This window comes from Pleurodeles waltl, chromosome 8 (assembly GCF_031143425.1).
Source record: "Pleurodeles waltl isolate 20211129_DDA chromosome 8, aPleWal1.hap1.20221129, whole genome shotgun sequence".
Lineage (NCBI taxonomy): Eukaryota > Metazoa > Chordata > Amphibia > Caudata > Salamandridae > Pleurodeles > Pleurodeles waltl.
Window position 1 is genome coordinate 9,252,826 of NC_090447.1, and position 17,748 is coordinate 9,270,573.

Below are 17,748 nucleotides of genomic sequence, written 5' to 3' on the forward strand. Positions count from 1 at the left end.
TTATCGTAAAACTAGCCCAGGGAACCTTGAGAGGGCTACCAGCTGATCTCCCTCCTGAGCGGTGCATCTCACTGAACATCATGACTCCTAGGTTTCCAGTGGTCTAAACTCCCACAGTCCTGGTGTATATCTGACCACACCCACTCTGCACCATATTAGAAACACAAAATACTAGCATTAGACCCAAATGGAGGCTTCACACATGGGTACTTCAGGACAGAGACATCATAAAACAACTGAAAGGTTGGACAGAGGTATACTTTCAGGAGAACCTAGGCTTCTCATGCTCTGAGGTTGCACTATGGGAGGCTTACAAGCGGTCACAAAGGGGCACATCATTGCAATACATTCATGCCCGCGCAGAGAAGAAACTAGAATAGAGGCCCGGACCCTGGGAGCTGTGGTGCACACAAGACCAGAGGGAAGAGCTGAGGCATCAGAACTAGAACTAGAGTACTAGGCACAGTGCTTAGTTTGCTCAGCACCGTCAATTCAACCTCAACACTGGCAAGTATGACAGTCTGCCACATGGTGGAGCTGTCTTTCTAACTTTCAGATGAGCACAACAGGTATTAAATACTTCAACATACATTAAACATTACTAATACCTGTCACCTAAGCCATTCCTATACCTTCGGTGGCCTGGACTAGTCTAAATTGTCACCCTTGTCGGAGTGTATTAGTTAGTAGTTGTGTTGGTTCTGTTGTTGGCAGAGCTGACAGGGCCACTAGGTAGAGCAAGGTTATGCAGCCTTCTGACAAGGGCCCTGACACCAATTTGTTTACAAATTTAGCACTAACTAGGGGGGAATATAGGAAAATAGCTGAAGGGGAGGTAATCTGATCTTGAAATTCATGAAGTGCACGAAACCCTTGGGCGACTTGGCGCTGCCAAACCCTAAGACAGACCAAACCCAATAGTGGCGATAATTCAAATGGGAAAGAAAACAATCAGGATTTCTAATGTTTGTGGAAACTAGATAGATTGGGCTGACTTTTAAGATATAGGGGCAATTTGTTCCATAGTTGGCAGATGCAGTAGGCAAAGCTGCAACTGCCCCACAAGTTTTTCATAATTCTTAGGACCGAAACTGAATGCGGATCTCAGCATTCTTTTGGTAGGTACCACCTAAATTTCCTTGTGAGGTAATCTGGTCCTACTCTGTTCAAGGCTTTGTGTGCCAGGCAGAGCTAGACTAGAGACTTGAGGCAAAAGGATACCAGAAGCCATTACACAACTGCATAGCCAGAGGTCTCCTGGCCTTAACGAGAGGTCTCCTGAATTTTTCACACATTTGTGGGGAAAGATCGGGTACCTGTTCATGCATATGTTTCCTGCAGTCAGTTTAATGTGCATGTTGAACTTCAACCATAGCCTTGCCTTGTCTGGCTCCAAGGGCTCCACCTCCACAGTCACACAGTTGACTCTGAGATTTTCTTCAGTCTCAATGGGGTTGCACATGTCAGTGCGCCAGCCTTTCAGCAGTGTGGTGTAGCTGCAGGACTGGACATGTAGTATCAGTCTCATGATCAACGTGAACAAAACAGACCGTGATTTTAGGTGGAAGAAAGGAACATTGTGGACCCCTTGTAGTACCCCCATTTGTGTGAGTGCCCTTTCCTAGTAAGGGGACCTGGGGATCCCACCAGAAGCTGTTGTGCCAATGGTCCCCCAGACAGCCACTGCTGCTCAAGATCCACCCGGACTGAACCCCTCAGCTAAGGTAGTGAATGGTATGCATCCATCATGGTATTGCATGGTATGCATCCATCATGGTATTGCATGGTATGCATCCATCCAGGTACTGCATGGTATGCATCCATCCAGGTACTGCATGGTATGCATCCATCCAGATATTGCATGGTATGCATCCATCCAGGTACTGTGTCCATCCAGGTACTGCATGGTATGCATCCATCCAGGTACTGCATGGTATGCATCCATCCAGGTATTGCATGGTATGCATCCATCCAGGTACTGCATGGTATGCATCCATCCAGATATTGCATGGTATGCATCCATCCAGGTACTGTGTCCATCCAGGTACTGCATGGTATGCATCCATCCAGGTACTGCATGGTATGCATCCATCCAGGTATTGCATGGTATGCATCCATCCAGGTATTGCATGGTATGCATCCATCCAGGTACTGCATGGTATGCATCCATCCAGGTATTGCATGGTATGCATCCATCCAGGTACTGCATGGTATGCATCCATCCAGTTACTGCATGGTATGCATCCATCCAGATATTGCATGGTATGCATCCATCCAGGTACTGCATGGTATGCATCCATCCAGGTATTGCATGGTATGCATCTATCCAGGTACTGCATGGTATGCATCCATCCAGGTACTGTGTCCATCCAGGTACTGCATGGTATGCATCCATCCAGGTACTACATGGTATGCATCCATCCAGGTACTGCATGGTATGCATCCATCCAGGTACTGCATGGTATGCATCCATCCAGGTACTGCATGGTATGCATCTATCCAGGTACTGCATGGTATGCATCCATCCATCCAGGTACTGCATGGTAGGCATCCATCCAGGTACTGCATGGTATGCATCCATCCAGGTATTGCATGGTATGCATCCATCCAGGTACTGCATGGTATGCATCCATTTAGGTATTGCATGGTATGCATCCATCCAGGTACTGCATGGTATGCATCCATCCAGGTACTGCATGGAATGCATCCATCCAGGTACTGCATGGTATGCATCCATCCAGGTACTGCATGGTATGCTTCCATCCAGGTACTGCATGGTATGCATCCATCCAGGTACTGCATGGTATGCATCCATCCAGGTACTGCATGGTATGCTTCCATCCAGGTACTGCAAGGTATGCATCCATCCAGGTACTGCATGGTATGCATCCATCCAGGTACTGCATGGTATGCATCCATCCAGGTACTGCATGGTATGCATCCATCCAGGTACTGCATGGTATGCATCCATCCAGGTACTGCATGGTATGCCTCCATCCAGGTATTGCATGGTATGCATCCATCCAGGTACTGCATGGTATGCATCCATCCAGGTACTGCATGGTATGCATCCATCCAGGTACTGCATGATATGCATTGTTTTCACCTAAGAAGTTAAACAGAGAACAAATGTTGTTAACAATGGTATGATTATAGCTCAAAGCTATCAGGGAGTAACAGAGCTTCCTACACCAGTGAACAGTTGGGTGACAGCTGGAAAAGATGAGCATCAAGTAGATTATTTATAGTTGTATCTTACTACATGTACTTAACATTCTGAGACACAGAATGAACACGCCTTTTATAAAAATGCTTTTTTTTTAAAGTCAATTCGTAGACTTAAGATTGGGGCCCAGAAGTCTAGGTTCCAAGGACAAGGCCTCAGCCAGTGTACTGCCCCTCCTGCTGTACATATAGCCAACAGAGGTGAGGCCAGGAGGTTCTTCACCAGTCATGCTCCAATTTCCATGACATTTTATTGATGTCCAACAATGACCTACCTGGCCATTTGCTAGTGCACTTGCGCACACAGTTGGTTTGGCAACACATCTGGTTCGGTGAACAGTCCTTGCGGAAGAAACACTCATGAGAAAGTGATGGCATAAGCATTGGACCTTGTGGCATGCATTGCAGATCAGGAGGACATATGTCAAAGCGGGGACCTGTTACAAAATTCAAGAGTGGCCGTGAGATCGGTTGCATGTGGACTCGAACACTAAAGCAATATATCATTGAGTCTCAGGTGGTGCTTTATGCCACACACTAAAACAAATAATATGACTCATTCTTTAAGCATCCTTGGAAGGCTGAAAAGCTGAATCAACATTACACAAGTCACATTCTAACCACAGAGCTCCAGTGGAGATATTAGGCACACAAAGCTATCTTAATGGTTAAGTACATGGATATCTAAAAAAATAAAGTAGCAACCATTGTTTCTCTTTCTGCAAAAAGCATTTCTGCTCCATAATACGGCATAGTCGCTGGGTTTCACACACTCCACCCACCCTCTTGAAGGACCTCAAAGGCCTCCCTTGGGCTAGTTCATTGGGGTTCAAGCACTACACCCACCTTCATAGAGGCCCTCAATAACATACCTTGACCTTGTTCACTGGGGTTCAAACACTCTACCCACCTTTACGGAGGTCCGCAATGGCCTCCCTTGGGCTGGTTCACTTGGGCCGACTCCTTCCACCTACCATCACGTAGCCCCTTAATAGCCTCCCTTAGACTGGTTCACTGTGGTATCACACTGCTTGTTAAGAGGACCCCAACACAATCTAAGCTGAGACTCACAACAGCACCTCCATCTGCAACCACTACTCTCTGCACTTTAGACGCACGTGTATCAACAAACATACACTGCACGCGCACCAACAGTCACATGCACGAACTGACAGCTGAATTGACATTGCACTGTACTCCATGAACAGGACACTGCAATTCCACTCATGGACATTTACATACAATACCATTTGTTCTGCATTTGCAATCACACAATACCCACTGGCAAAGGCATTGCTCTTGTGCACATGTCCACCTTAAATGCCACCCACTGGCTCCAGCAGCTCTTGTACACTTGCTGCTGATGTGGAAGGGCTCTCTGGTTTCTGTCATACTTTTGTGGACTTCCACGGGAAGGGGTGGTGGTGTCAGCATCCACTGCCACCAGTCCTCTCTTTCTACCTCAGTGCAGTCATAAACATCTCTTCTTCACCCATGCAGAAGGAGGAGGAAGGGCTGCTTATGCTTACTCTACAGAGCTGAACCTAATAAAACATTGCCAGAGATGGGGGTACACGCAGACGAACAACACAAGTCTCCATCTCCCTTGCAAGCAGAGGAGACCCCGTGATGGAACCCCCTCGACATGGTTACTCTTCCCACAGGATGAGTGCCCGTGATAACGCACATGCTTCTCTCTGGAACCCATTGCATCGAGAGCCTATATCAAGGTTAATGCAGCACAGGGGGCTCTGATGCGAGGGGCACTTTGTGATGTTTATTCAGGAAAAAAGAGTGATGTGTAAAGAGGGGAAAAGTGTTGTGTGAAGTGAAGGGCATAGTGTGATGTGATGGAGGGGCACAATGTGATGTGAACAGGGGTGTGCGAAGCTTCCATAGTTTGCTGTAGCATAATTACTCAAAATTATCACAAAATTACATGAAATTTCACATAATTATGCATCTTGCCCTCAAAACATTGCTCAAATGCTCTGTTTGGGAAAAAATTCAACTTGAAATGTAATTTCACATTGATTCTGGTCGCTCATGTTCAATGCACTGCTGCTTCTGTTCAAATTAAGGGGCGTATTTATGAGTCCCTAGTGACACTGGGGCATCACTTTTCGTGAAGCTCCGGTGGTGTTATGCCCTGTGCCATATTTACAAGGTGTCCCTTCTTGCTCAGAAACAATTATTTGAAAATGATGCTGTGGCACTTCTGTGCATTCTGCAGCGCACACAAAAGTGCCAAATCACCACTCAAAACTGTTGTTTCCCAGACATAAACAATCGAACCCCTGATTATAGATATCATTGCACGATGGTGCAAGGATGCCTGCGTTGGCGCAAGGCAGCTCAATTTAGCACCAGCGCAGGGGACAACACAAGGGTGCCCTGTATTCAATTAAATACAGTGCATCCCTGCGTTGTGAAAATGACTGCACGCAGCGCTGCCAATTTTTGGTGCCGCATTGCCCTCCGTCATTTTCCTATAAATATGGGCCTAAGGGTTTTTTTGCTCAAAACTGACTAAAGCGGTCTGCTCAGGTAAAAAATCTACCTGAAATGTTAGTTATCTGCCCACGTTTGAAGGAACTGGCATGCACGTTTAAAACACTGCCGTTCATTTCGCATTTGGAGATTCACACTCAAAAATTACTCGAACAATCCACTCCAATAAAAAATCTATCCAAAATGTTAGTTGACAGCCCGGTTTAAAGGAACTGATGTTTGCATGCAAAGCACTGCCGCGTGTGGTCAAACATTACCCTACGGTACACCTTGCATTACAGTTTCTCACCGAATTGGATCTCTCTACGCAATGCAGCATAATGGTGTAATCTCTGTATTTTTCCATAAATTTCATTATGCTAAATTAACAAAACTACGCTAACTATGCCAGCATAATTGAAATGTCGCCCAGGCCTAAATACGAAGGGGAGGGAACAGTGTGATGGAAAGCGAGAAGCACAGTGTAATGTAATGTGAGGAGCACAGCGTGATATAATGTGAAGGGCACAGTGTGGTGTGATATAGGGGGACAGTGTGATGTGACGAGAGGGGCACAGTGTGATCTAATGTGAGAAGCACAGTGTGGTTTGATGTAAGTGTCACAGGGTGATGTGATATGAGGGACACAGTGTGATCTGATGTGAGTGTCACAGTGTGATGTGACGCGAGGGGCAAAGTGTGTTGTAATGTGAGGAGCACAGTGCAATGTGAAGCGAGGGGCACAGTGTGATGTAATGTGAGGAGCACTGTGCGATGTGAGTGTCACAGTGTGATGTGACACAGCGTGTTGTAATGTGAGGAGCACAGTGTGATGTGATGTGAGGGGCACAGTGTGATGTAATGTGAGGGGGACAGTGCCATGTGACGCGAGGGGCACAATGAGATGTAATGTGAGTAGCACAGTGTAATGTGATGTGAATGTCACAGTGTGATGTGATATGACGAGCACAGTGTGATGTGACGTGAGGGGGACAGTGTGATGTGATGCAAGGGGCACAATGTGATGCAATGTGAGGGGCATACTGTGATGTGAAGCGATGGGTACAATGTGATGCGAATAGTGAGATGAGATGTGATGTGAGGGGCACAGTGTGATGTAATATGATGGGACAGTGTGAGATGACATGAGGAGCACAGTGTGATGTGAAGTAAGGGACTGGGGTGAGATGAAGTGAGGGGTACAGTGTGCTGTGAAGAGAGGGGCAGAGCTTGAAGTGATATGAGGGCCACAGTGTATTGTGATACAATGGGCACTTTGTGATGCGATGCAAGGGGCACAGTGAGATGTGAAATGAGGAACACAATATGATGTGATTTGAGGCGCACAGTGAGATGTGAACATGAAGGCAAAGTATTTTGTGATTTGAGTGGCACAGTGTGATATGATGTGAGGGAGACTTTGTGGTGTGATGGGAGGTGCACAGCGAGAGGCAATATGAATGGAAAAGTGCTATGTGACACGAGAACCTCACTGTGATGTGAAGTGAGGGGACAGTTTGAGGTTGTGCAAGGAGCACAGTGAGATGTGAGATGAAGGGACAATGTGAAGTGATGCAGGGCGCACAATGAGATGTGGGACAAGGGGACAGTGTTATGTAACACAATAAGCTCAGTATGATGTGATGGGAGGGGCACAATGTGATGTGAAGCGAGAGGGACTGTGTAATTTGACGGTAGCAGCACAGTGCTATGGGAAGTGAGGGGCTTGATGTGATGTTAGGTGAGGGGACAGTGTGCTGTGATGTGAGGGACACTGTGTGATGTAATGCAAGGAGCACGGTTTGATGTGAGATGAGGAGACAGTGTAATGTGAAGCGAGGGGCACAGTGTGATGGGATGTGAGGGGAGCACTGTGATGTGACACAAGGGGTGCAGGGTCTTGTGACATAGGGGCCACAGGGTAATGTGAAGTGAGGGGTGCAGTACGATATGCAGTGAGGGACCTGAAGCTGAAGAGAAAACAAAGAAGCACATTGTGAGGAGCTGCAAGTGATCACCGGGTTTGTGTCATATGAAGAATAGAATGATGTGCACAAGTGAAGCGCACAGTGAAATGCTGAAGGGGAGCTCAGGGTGATGTCTTTCTCCTAAATCCCTGTGAGGTATAGGAAGATGTGCACAAGTGAAGCGCATAAATGCACAAGAGGAGCTCAGGGTGATGTCTTTCTCCTAAATCCCTGAGAGGTATAGGAAGATGTGCACAAGGATACCACATATTGAAATGCTCAAGGGGAGCTCAGGGTGATGCCTTTCTCCTAATTCCCTGTGAGGTATATGAAGATGTGCACAAGGGTACCACATATTGAAATGCTCAAGGGGAGCTCAGGGTGATGCCTTAAACCTAAATCCCTGTGAGGTATAGGAAGATGTGCACAAGTGAAGCGCATAAATGCACAAGAGGAGCTCAGGGTGATGTATTTCTCCTAAATCCCTGTGAGGTATAGGAAGATGTGCACAAGGGTACCACATATTGAAATGCTCAAGGGGAGCTCATGGTGATGCCTTTCTCCTAAATCCCTGTGAGGTAGAGGAAGATGTGCACAAGGGTACCACATATTGAAATGCTCAAGGGGAGCTCATGGTGATGCCTTTCTCCTAAATCCCTGTGAGGTATAGGAAGATGTGCACAAGGGTACCACATATTGAAATGCACAAGAGGTGCTCAGGTATGCACTACTTGCACCGCTGCTCCTACAACTGCTCATAATCCAGCAATAATAATGATAATAATTATTATAATAATACCAATAATACCAATAGCAGTGATCATGTAGTAAAAGCACATTTCCCTACTCTGTCCTACAATACTACCTGCAAGGACAAACAGCCGATTCTTACCCACTGGTGTTGCTGACCCTGCCCCGGCCCAGAGGGTGAGCCCTGCGAGGATGAGGATGGAGCCTGCAGCCTTCATGGTGGTGCAGCCAGCTCTGCTGAGGGTGCTTGGTGTGAGTCTTAAGCTCTCCCGGGATACACCCGAGAAGCCCTAGGACAGTGGCACTGCCCTGGTGATTACACAAGTCTGACACTTCCCAGCAGGGAGGTCTCTTCCTCCAACACCCCAACTCCAGAGGGAGGCACATGTGCTGAGGACCTTGTTGCATCAGTGAGTACAACAAGAGCCGCCCTCATCCCAGAAGTGAAACTCCCGAGCACAGAATTGGAAACTTCCCCTAGCAGGAGGCACAGCCCATTTAAGCTGGAAAAACAAGACTGGCAGTGCCCCAGATGGCAGCGGATCCGGTTACTAACTATACCACAATGCCTGCTCCTACATCCTCCTAAAGACATCCTACAGAAAATGCAAGTCATGATAAACACTTGGGGGCACATTTACAAGAAAGTGGCACATCGGTCCCGATGCACCAATTTTCTTGCATCGCCCCTGCACCACCTAATGACACCATGGTTGCGCCGTATTTACAATACGGTACACCATGGCGGTCGGTAGGACAATAGCATCAAAAATGTTGATGCTATTGTGGTACTTTGCTGCACCAGTGTCAAAACATGTTGACGCTAGTGCAACAAAGCACAAGGAGGCCCATTGATTAAACTGGGTAAATCATTTTAATACCTGGTCTGAGCAGGCATTAAAAATGATGGAAAAAATGGAGCAGTCAAATGTTGTAAATTACACTACACCATTTTTTCAGGCCTTCCTTCGTCGGAACTCCCCCTTGCATATATCATGACTGGACAGGCATAATGTGGCAGAAGGGGTTACAAAGCAGAGCAATTGAAGCATTGTGCCACTTAGTAACTACGGCGTGGGAGAAAGGCCTCCTCAACACTGCACTAGGGTGGTGCACGGTGGCGCTAAGGGCTTGTAAAAATGCCCCTTAGAATGGGCTGGGAAGAGATCTACACTACCAAACAAAAAAAAGCACCCGTCCGGAGGTGAGGGGGACAAAGGGCTGCGAAGATAACCACCTACTCTTATGCATCACAACTTCAACCAGGGCCGGCTTTAGAGGGGTGCGACTGGTGCTGATCTGGAGGGGGAACACTGACCTCAGGGGGTGGCTCTGTGTTAAGAATGAACTTACAATTTTACACCACCTACTACAGAGTTCCTTGTGCCTCCTGATTTCAGGCAGAAGTAAAACTGTCAAGATAACTCTTGCGATTAATGCTCCTGCTAGAGAGAGATTGAGTTTTGTCTAGTGGCAGCTTTGACTCGTCATATAGTAGCACAGAGGGTCAATGTGCCTGCTACAAGGAACAGATCTGTAGTTTATTTGGATAGCTGAGTGAATTGGTGAAGTCAGCTTTTACCAGCACTTTAAAACCAATGAAATGCATGTGAGAGAGGGGTCGTGGAGATGAGGAGTACTATTGCCAGGTGATAATGAGGGATTGTGAGGTGGAGGTCATCAGGTCATGGGGAGGCAGCTAATCAGATTGCCACACCAGGCCCCACCATCGCTAAAGCTGGCCCTGACTCCAGCAGCACACAGTGGAGTGAAGCACTGGTGCTTCATCGACCAGGCACCTGCGGACAAACATATATGGAAGGTTCCCTGGGCGCCTAGAAGACATAAAGCCTAGGACTGTGCTCCTCATCAGTAACAAGGGCTAGTCCACCCACTTGGGGTGTCACGTTGGTAAAGACTGGGCTGACTTTTATCACACGGCCCATCACTCTCATAAGTAACCCTGATTTTACCCACATTTTACTGCCGCACTGAGGGGGGCAGACTTTGCTGCATGGCAAGAGCCAGTTCGAGAATCATTCCTGACCAGCATGCATGGCCGGCTTTAGCACTGGTGGAACCCGTGCAGCATTGTTTTTTTGTGCCACCCAGTCACCTCTGCCACGGATTCCCTTTCTACCACCCTTTAACAGTGCTCCTCAAGTCTCCATAGCCACGCTCTTTCAGATGCATTTAATTGGTTTTATAGCACCACTCACACCAGTGTAGGGTGTCAGAGCACTTTACATCACACACACATTAGACAAATCCATGTAATTATACGTGTGTAAACCAGTGTGTGGGAAATGCTACATAAGACAGAGGATTACAAAGTGTAGGAGTCATGTCATCCATACTCGTAGGCTGTCCAGAGTGCTTGGTCTGGAGAAGAACTAACTCAGAATTTAAAATTAACACCACAGTAGGGGTTCTCTTTAATAATAATAATTGATTGCTATCCAAATAAACCCATTTTGCAATATTAGGATCATGAAAAACTGGGGAACAAAATCATACTTTGCAGTTTGCATGCAGCTCTTTCATGACAGTTATTTGATCACTTTTCTATATTAAGATTTTAATTGATATATTGCATGTAACAAAGGTATCTCTATGACAAAAGCAGTAATCTGCCTACCTATTTACATTATATACACTTTGTGTCCTGCATGGTATATGTTCATCGCAGCAGGCACATTAACCCTCTGGCCACCGTACCATGAGCCAAAACTTCCACTAGACAAAACTCCATCTCTCCCCATGAAGAACATTAATCACTGGGGGTTATCTTGACATTTTTATTGTTGCTTGAAATGCGGCTGCAGGTGCTTTTAACCCCTTTGCAGTCAAGGACTTAACGGTTACATCCTTGGATTGGCTCTAGCGCTCCCCCCATGAGCCTCACCTTGGCGCCTCCACTGCAGTGATGGAAGGGGAATCACTTCCCCTTCCCCCCTCACCTCTGTGGCATCTGATGACATCAGCGTGCAATTGCGCGCTGACCTCATCAGAGGCCTGCCCCTCGAACGGAGGAGAAATGCAAAAGCATTTCTCCTCCGATCACTTGGAGGGGCCGAGAAAGGCATCAAAGGAAAGGAAAGGCCTTTCCTCGCGATGCGATCGGGCAGCAGAAATGCCCACTAGACACCAGGAATTTTGTTTTTTTTCAGTTTATTGTCATGAGGGATCATCTTTTTTTTTTGTATGTGGGGAGCGACCCCTTAGGCAAGGGTCGCTCCCCGGGGAGCAAAATTACTTTTAGGCCATTTCTGCCCCCCTTGGGGGAAGATCGGCCTATTTCTATTAGGCCAATCTAATAGAGGGGGGCAGAAACCACTAGACAGCATCAATTTCACGCAATAGAAGCAACCCCTTAGGCAAGGGTCACTCCCTTGGGGGCAGATAGGCCTATTTCTAGGGCCGGGGAGCGGGTGCAGAAACCACTTAGGCCAGGGATTGGTGTGTGTGCATGTGAGTGTTTTGTTTGGGGGGCAGCTCCCTTGGGCAAGAGTCGCTCCCCATGGGGGCAGATTGGCCTATTTAAAGGCCCATCTGCCCCCAAAGGGGGAAGAAAGCTCACCAGAGACCAGGGAATATTTTATTTCCAAAATAAGACGGTTGGGGGTATTGCCATACCCCCACCCCAAATAAATGGGGCCAAAGTTGTTCTGCTCAACAGTGGGCAGACAGGGCAATTACCTCCAATCCACACACGGGGGCAGAAACTCTACTAGATGCCAGGGAATTAAAAGAAAAAATAGTGGGGTGGTGGCTACCAACCTGTATGGGCCTGGTTCTGCCCCCACCCCAACTGAAGGGGTAACCGTCGTTAAGCTCTTCCCCCACACACTAAAACATCTTACCCCACAGCAAGCAAGAGGACATTTGATTATTTGGGGTTTTAGTTTAACATTTGGGCCATGAGAGCTTGGCTAACTCTCAAAATCGTCCCATTTGGAATGGTGAGGGCTGCACTTTTTGGACTTTGGGACGCTGCCATTTAGAAAAATCCACAAGACCTAGACACATCTGAAAACTAAAGATCTGGGTTAGTCCAGGGTAGTGTGCTTCACCTGCACCCACACCATTTTCCTACCCAGAATGCCCTGCAAACCTCTAACTTTGCTGTAAATCACACATTTTTTCCCCTTTTTGGTGATGGAACCCTACGGAATCTGCAGGAATCCACAAAATTTCTACCACCCAGCATTGTCTCATCTATACCGATAAAAATTCTGTCCCACTTATCAGCCTAAAAATTATTTTTTCCCAACTGCCCTTTTGGACCCCTTTTGGTTCCCCCTCAATTTTGACATGTTTTTGTCTTTTCCCTGTCACAGGCACTTGGCCCATCTACACAAGTGAGGTATCTTTTTTTCCAGAAGACTGAGGGGAACGTTGGGTGGTAGGAAAGTTGTCCCGGTGTTGTGATCACACAAAGAAATGTGGGGAAAATGTGATTTTCTTTAGCTAAATTTGAGTTTTTCTGAGGATTCTGGGTAAGAAAACTCTGGGAGATCCACGCAAGTCACACCTCCTTGGACTCCCTCAGGTGTCTAGTTTTCAGAAATGTCTGGGTTTGGTAGGTTTCCCAGTATGGCTACTGAGCCCAGGACCAAAAACGCAGGTGCCCCCCGCAAAAACAGGTTGTTTTCTATTTGATAAGTTTGATGTGTCCAGATAGTGTTTTGGGGCATTCCCTTAGGCGGGAACTAGGCCTACCTGCACAAGTGAGGTACCATTTTTATAGGGAGACTTTAGGGAATGCTGGGTGGAAGGAAATTTGGGACTCCTCTCAGATTCCAGAACTTTCTGTCACCGAAATGTGACGAAAAATCATTTTTTGGGCCAAATTTTGAGGTTTGCAAAGGATTCTGGGTAACAGAACCTGGTGAGAGCCCCACAAGTCACCCCATCCTGGATTACCCTTGGTGTCTAGTTTTAAAAAATGCACCGGTTTGGTAGGTTTCCCTTTGTGCTGGCTGAGATAGAGGCCAAATCCACAGCTTGGCACTTTGCAAAAAACAGCTCTGTTTTCTTTGGGAAAATGTGATGTGTCCACGTTGTGTTTTGGGGCATTTTCTGTCGTGGGCGCTAGGCCTACCCACACAAGTGAGGTAACATTTGTATTAGGAGACTTTGGGGAATGCTGGGAAATTTGTGGTTCTTTTCAGATTCCAGAACTTTCTTTCTCCAAAATGTGAGGAAAAAGTGTTTTTTTGGCCAAATTTTGAGGTTTACAAAGGATTCTGGGTAACAGAACCTGGTGACTTTCTGTCACTTTCTGCCATCAAATGTGAGGAACAATTGTTTTTTTTGGCCATATTTTAAGGTTTGCAAAGGATTCTGAGTAATAGAACCTGGTGAGAGCCCCACAAGTCACCCCATCCTGGATTCCCCTAGATGTCTAGTTTTCTAAGTGCCAGCTAATCTATAGGCCAAAATCCACAGCTAGGGACTTTGCAAAAAACACGTCAGATTTCAATGTAAAAATGGGATGTGTCCATGTTGCATTTCCTGTCGGAAGCATTAGGCCTACCCACGCAAGCGAGGTACCATTTTTATCGAGAGGCTTGGGGGAAGACAGAATAGCAAAACAAGTGTTATTGCCCCTTGTCTTTTTCCACATTTGTTCCTTCCAAATGTTAGACAGTGTGTAAAAAGGACATCTATTTGAGAAATGCCCTGTAATTCACATACTAGTATGGGCACCCCAGAATTCAGAGATGTGCAAATAGCCACTGCTTCTCAACACCTTATCTTGTGCCCATTTCAGAAATACAAAGGTTTTCTCAATACCTATTTTTCACTCTTTATATTTCAGCAAATTAATTGGTGTATATCCGGTATAGAATGAAAACCCATTGCAAGGTGCACCTCATTTATTGGCTCTAGGTGCCTAGGGTTCTTGATGAACCTGCAAGCCCTTTATATCCCCATAACCAGAAGATTCCAGCAGACGTAACAGTATATTGCTTTCAAAAATCTAACATCGCAGGAAAAAGTTAGAGAGTAAAACGTGGAGAAAAATGGCTCTTTTTTTACCTCAATTTCAATATTTTTTTATCTTAGCTGTTACTTTCTGTAGAAAAACCTTGAAGGATCTACACAAATAACCTGTTGTTGAATTTTGAATTTTGTCTACTTTTCAGAAATGTTTAGCTTTCTGTGATCCAGCATTGGTTTCACACCCATTTCTGTCACTAACTGGAAGGAGGCTGAAAGCACAACAAATTGTAAAACTGGGGTATGTCCCAGCAAAATGCCAAAATTGTGTTGAAAAATTGGGTTTTCTGATTGAAGTCTGCCTGTTCCTGAAAGCTGGGACAATGGTGATTTTAGCACCACAAACCCTTTGTTGATGCCATTTTCAGGGAAAAAACCACAAGCCTTCTTCTGCAGCCCTTTTTTCCCATTTAAAAAAAAAAGAAAAAAGAATTGCTGTATTTTGGCTAATTTCTTGGTCTCCTTCAGGGGAACCCACAAAGTCTAGGTACCTCTAGAATCACTAGGATGTTGAAAAAAAAGGACGCAAATTTGGCGTCGGTAGCTTAGGTGGACAAAAAGTTATGAGGACCTAAGAGCGAACTGCCCCAAATGGCCAAAAAAAAAGGCTTGGCACCTGAGGGGGAAAAGGCCTGGCAGCAAAGTGGTTAAACCCATAATATATTTATATTTTCAAACACAGTCAGTGCCGGGTGCGGTGGTGCAGGTCACTGCCCTAGAGCCAGCCCAGCCTGTTAGATCAGTCATTTTGCAGTCTTTGGGAGTCCTGGGCCAAAGGTGTTTTGGGGGCCCCTGTTGGGAACAGCTTTGAATTTATGATCCAGTTTCAGCTTTTTCATGCCCTCTGTGACCAGGTCACTCATCTAAATTCTAAATGTGCTTACATCTAGGATTCAAGCATAGTGACGTGTTTTCAATACAGTAACACCTCAGCAGCTCACTCATATCACTGCAAATAATCTCTGTGACTCCTGCCATTTCTCGTACCTGAGGTCCTGTCTTGATTTGAAAGAAACCTTTTTATGGCTGTTGTACACAATATCAATACATTTATCTGCAAAATTTCTCTACTAGACTCTCACACATCACCCACATGAAAAAGAATGTAAGGGAAACAGTATTTGTAAAACAATCTGTTTTTGGATTTATTCAAGGTCATCATGACAAGACTCTTCAAAACAGAGCTGGCTCTATGAGGGTCCCCGGAAAGGCAGGGGCGCTGGGACAGAGCCCACTTTGACCATGCCTTGAAACATCGCTGTGGCTGATTACCAAATAAGTGTGTACTCTTGGAAATCTATAAATTCATTTCACACATCTGAGGCGCTGAGAAGCCCCCGTGCAGAAAACGTAGGTAGGTAGGTAGGTAGGTAGGCGGAGATGGAGGGAGCTTGAACCCCAAATAAATGGTTCTTAATGTACCAGAGGGTACAAGTGACCGTCTGGGGCATGAGATACTGATGCAGCTAGCTACCTGTTGGAATTACACACCTGAGGATACAGGCCTGGGACCCCTCCAGGACCAGAGTGCCTCAGAGGTGACGAGGAGGCAGTTCTTCACTCATACATTCACTCTGCCACTGCCCTGAGATCATGAGATCATGAGAGGTGTTGACTAGCATTAACTGTAGATTCTCTTTCCTGAGGCTCCCTGCCTATGTAATACTTGGGGTGCCACACAGTGGGGCTCACATTGGCCTCCAAGAGGGAAGCTGACTGCAATGTTATATGCAGCTAAAAAGGTTATAATGGCTGCCAGGGGAAGAGACAGGGTTACCACCTTCCCCAGAGCAAATTACCGGACAGTTCGCCACATTTTAAGAGCCTGCAAAGGCCTGGGCGTCTTAAGTAAGTAGAACTTTATATAAAATTGCCCGCAATCCTTTGTTACATGACCTCCCCATCTTTGTTTACTTTGACTACCAGCCACGGATCAATAAGGCAGTTCTATAGCACATTCTAAAGTGCTTTGTTCTTATATTTACTGTTTGAAGTATGTACTGATTAGGTGAAACAATACCAGCTTTAGGTGATTTTCATAACTTTTGTATGAGTGAAGAAATTGAAATACTGATCATAAGGGTAAAGAAAGGCCAGGTTGTAACCGTAGGATGACCAGGGCTTCTGATCATTGAACCTAGGTCTAATCCTGGGAGATGACTATAGTGGAAAAGGCTCATGCGGGTAATAAAAGATCAGGTGGTAACCGCAGGACGACGAGGGTCGCTGATCATTGAACCTGTGTGTAAAACCTGGGAGATGACTATGGTGGAAGAGGCTCATGTGGGTAATAAAAGGCCAGGTGGTAACAGCAGGATGACCAGGGTTGCCGATCATTGAACCTGGGTCTAATCCTGGGAGATGACTACGGTGGAAAAGGCTCATGCGGGTAACAAAAGGCCAGGTGGTAACCGCAGGATGACCAGGGTCGCCGTTCATTGAACCTGGGTCTAATCCTGGGAGGTGACTACGGTGGATAAGGCTCATGCGGGCAATGAAAGGCCAGGTGGTAACCGCAGGATGACCATGGTCGCCGATCATTGAACCTGGGTCTAATCCTGGGAGATGACTACAGTGTAAGAGGCTCATATGTGTAATAAAAGGCCAGGTGGTAACCACAGGACAACCAGGGTCACTGATCATTAAACCTGGGTCTAATCTTGGGAGATGACTACGGTGGAAAAGGCCTCCATGTCCAAGAGCAGAAAGGGAAGGCATATACCTACTTATCTTTTGATATTTTTGTTTCCCTATTTTGTCCTTGATATATCTATGGCACAATAGTCTACGTTTGATATTCAGGGGGCACACCAGTGTAGTACAGTTAATAAGGGTTGTTCATTGTAGAAAAAAAGCAGTTCTCCATGCCCATCCTGCATTGCTAACACCGCTAAATAGAAGGCATTCCAGAACATTGATATGTTTGATGACATCAGCTGGGGCTTTGAGGTCTGTATTCACAATGGCCCCTTAAGCAGTAAGTGGCATTATCAGCTGGGGAGAACCATGGGTTCCAAGTCTCCATATGAGGACTGCAGAACCAGGTTATACGTGCCATGATCTAGGAAGGACTCTAGAACCAGGTTATACGTGCCATGATCTAGGTAGATACTACAGAACCAGGTTATACATGCCAGGATCTAGGAAGGACTCTAGAACCAAGTTATACGTGCCATGATCTAGGAAGTACTCTAGAACCAGGTTATACGTGCCATGATCTAGGTAGATACTACAGAACCAGGTTATACATGCCAGGATCTAGGAAAGACTGTGGACCCTAGTTATAAATGCCATGATCTAGGAAAGACGG

General features: G+C 46.2%; 1 long non-coding RNA gene across 1 annotated transcript in view; it reads right to left on the reverse strand.

The window, feature by feature from the left end:
- The window catches only part of LOC138249021 (uncharacterized), a 28,314-nt gene extending 19,593 nt beyond the window's left edge, over positions 1-8,721 (reverse strand). Inside the window, exons 1-2 of the long non-coding RNA XR_011194684.1 lie at positions 8,575-8,721; positions 3,501-3,662 (exon numbers count right to left, since the gene is read on the reverse strand). This is a non-coding gene — a long non-coding RNA (uncharacterized lncRNA). The remainder of the gene's footprint in view (positions 1-3,500; positions 3,663-8,574) is intronic.
- Between the last annotated feature and the right edge of the window lie 9,027 nt (positions 8,722-17,748).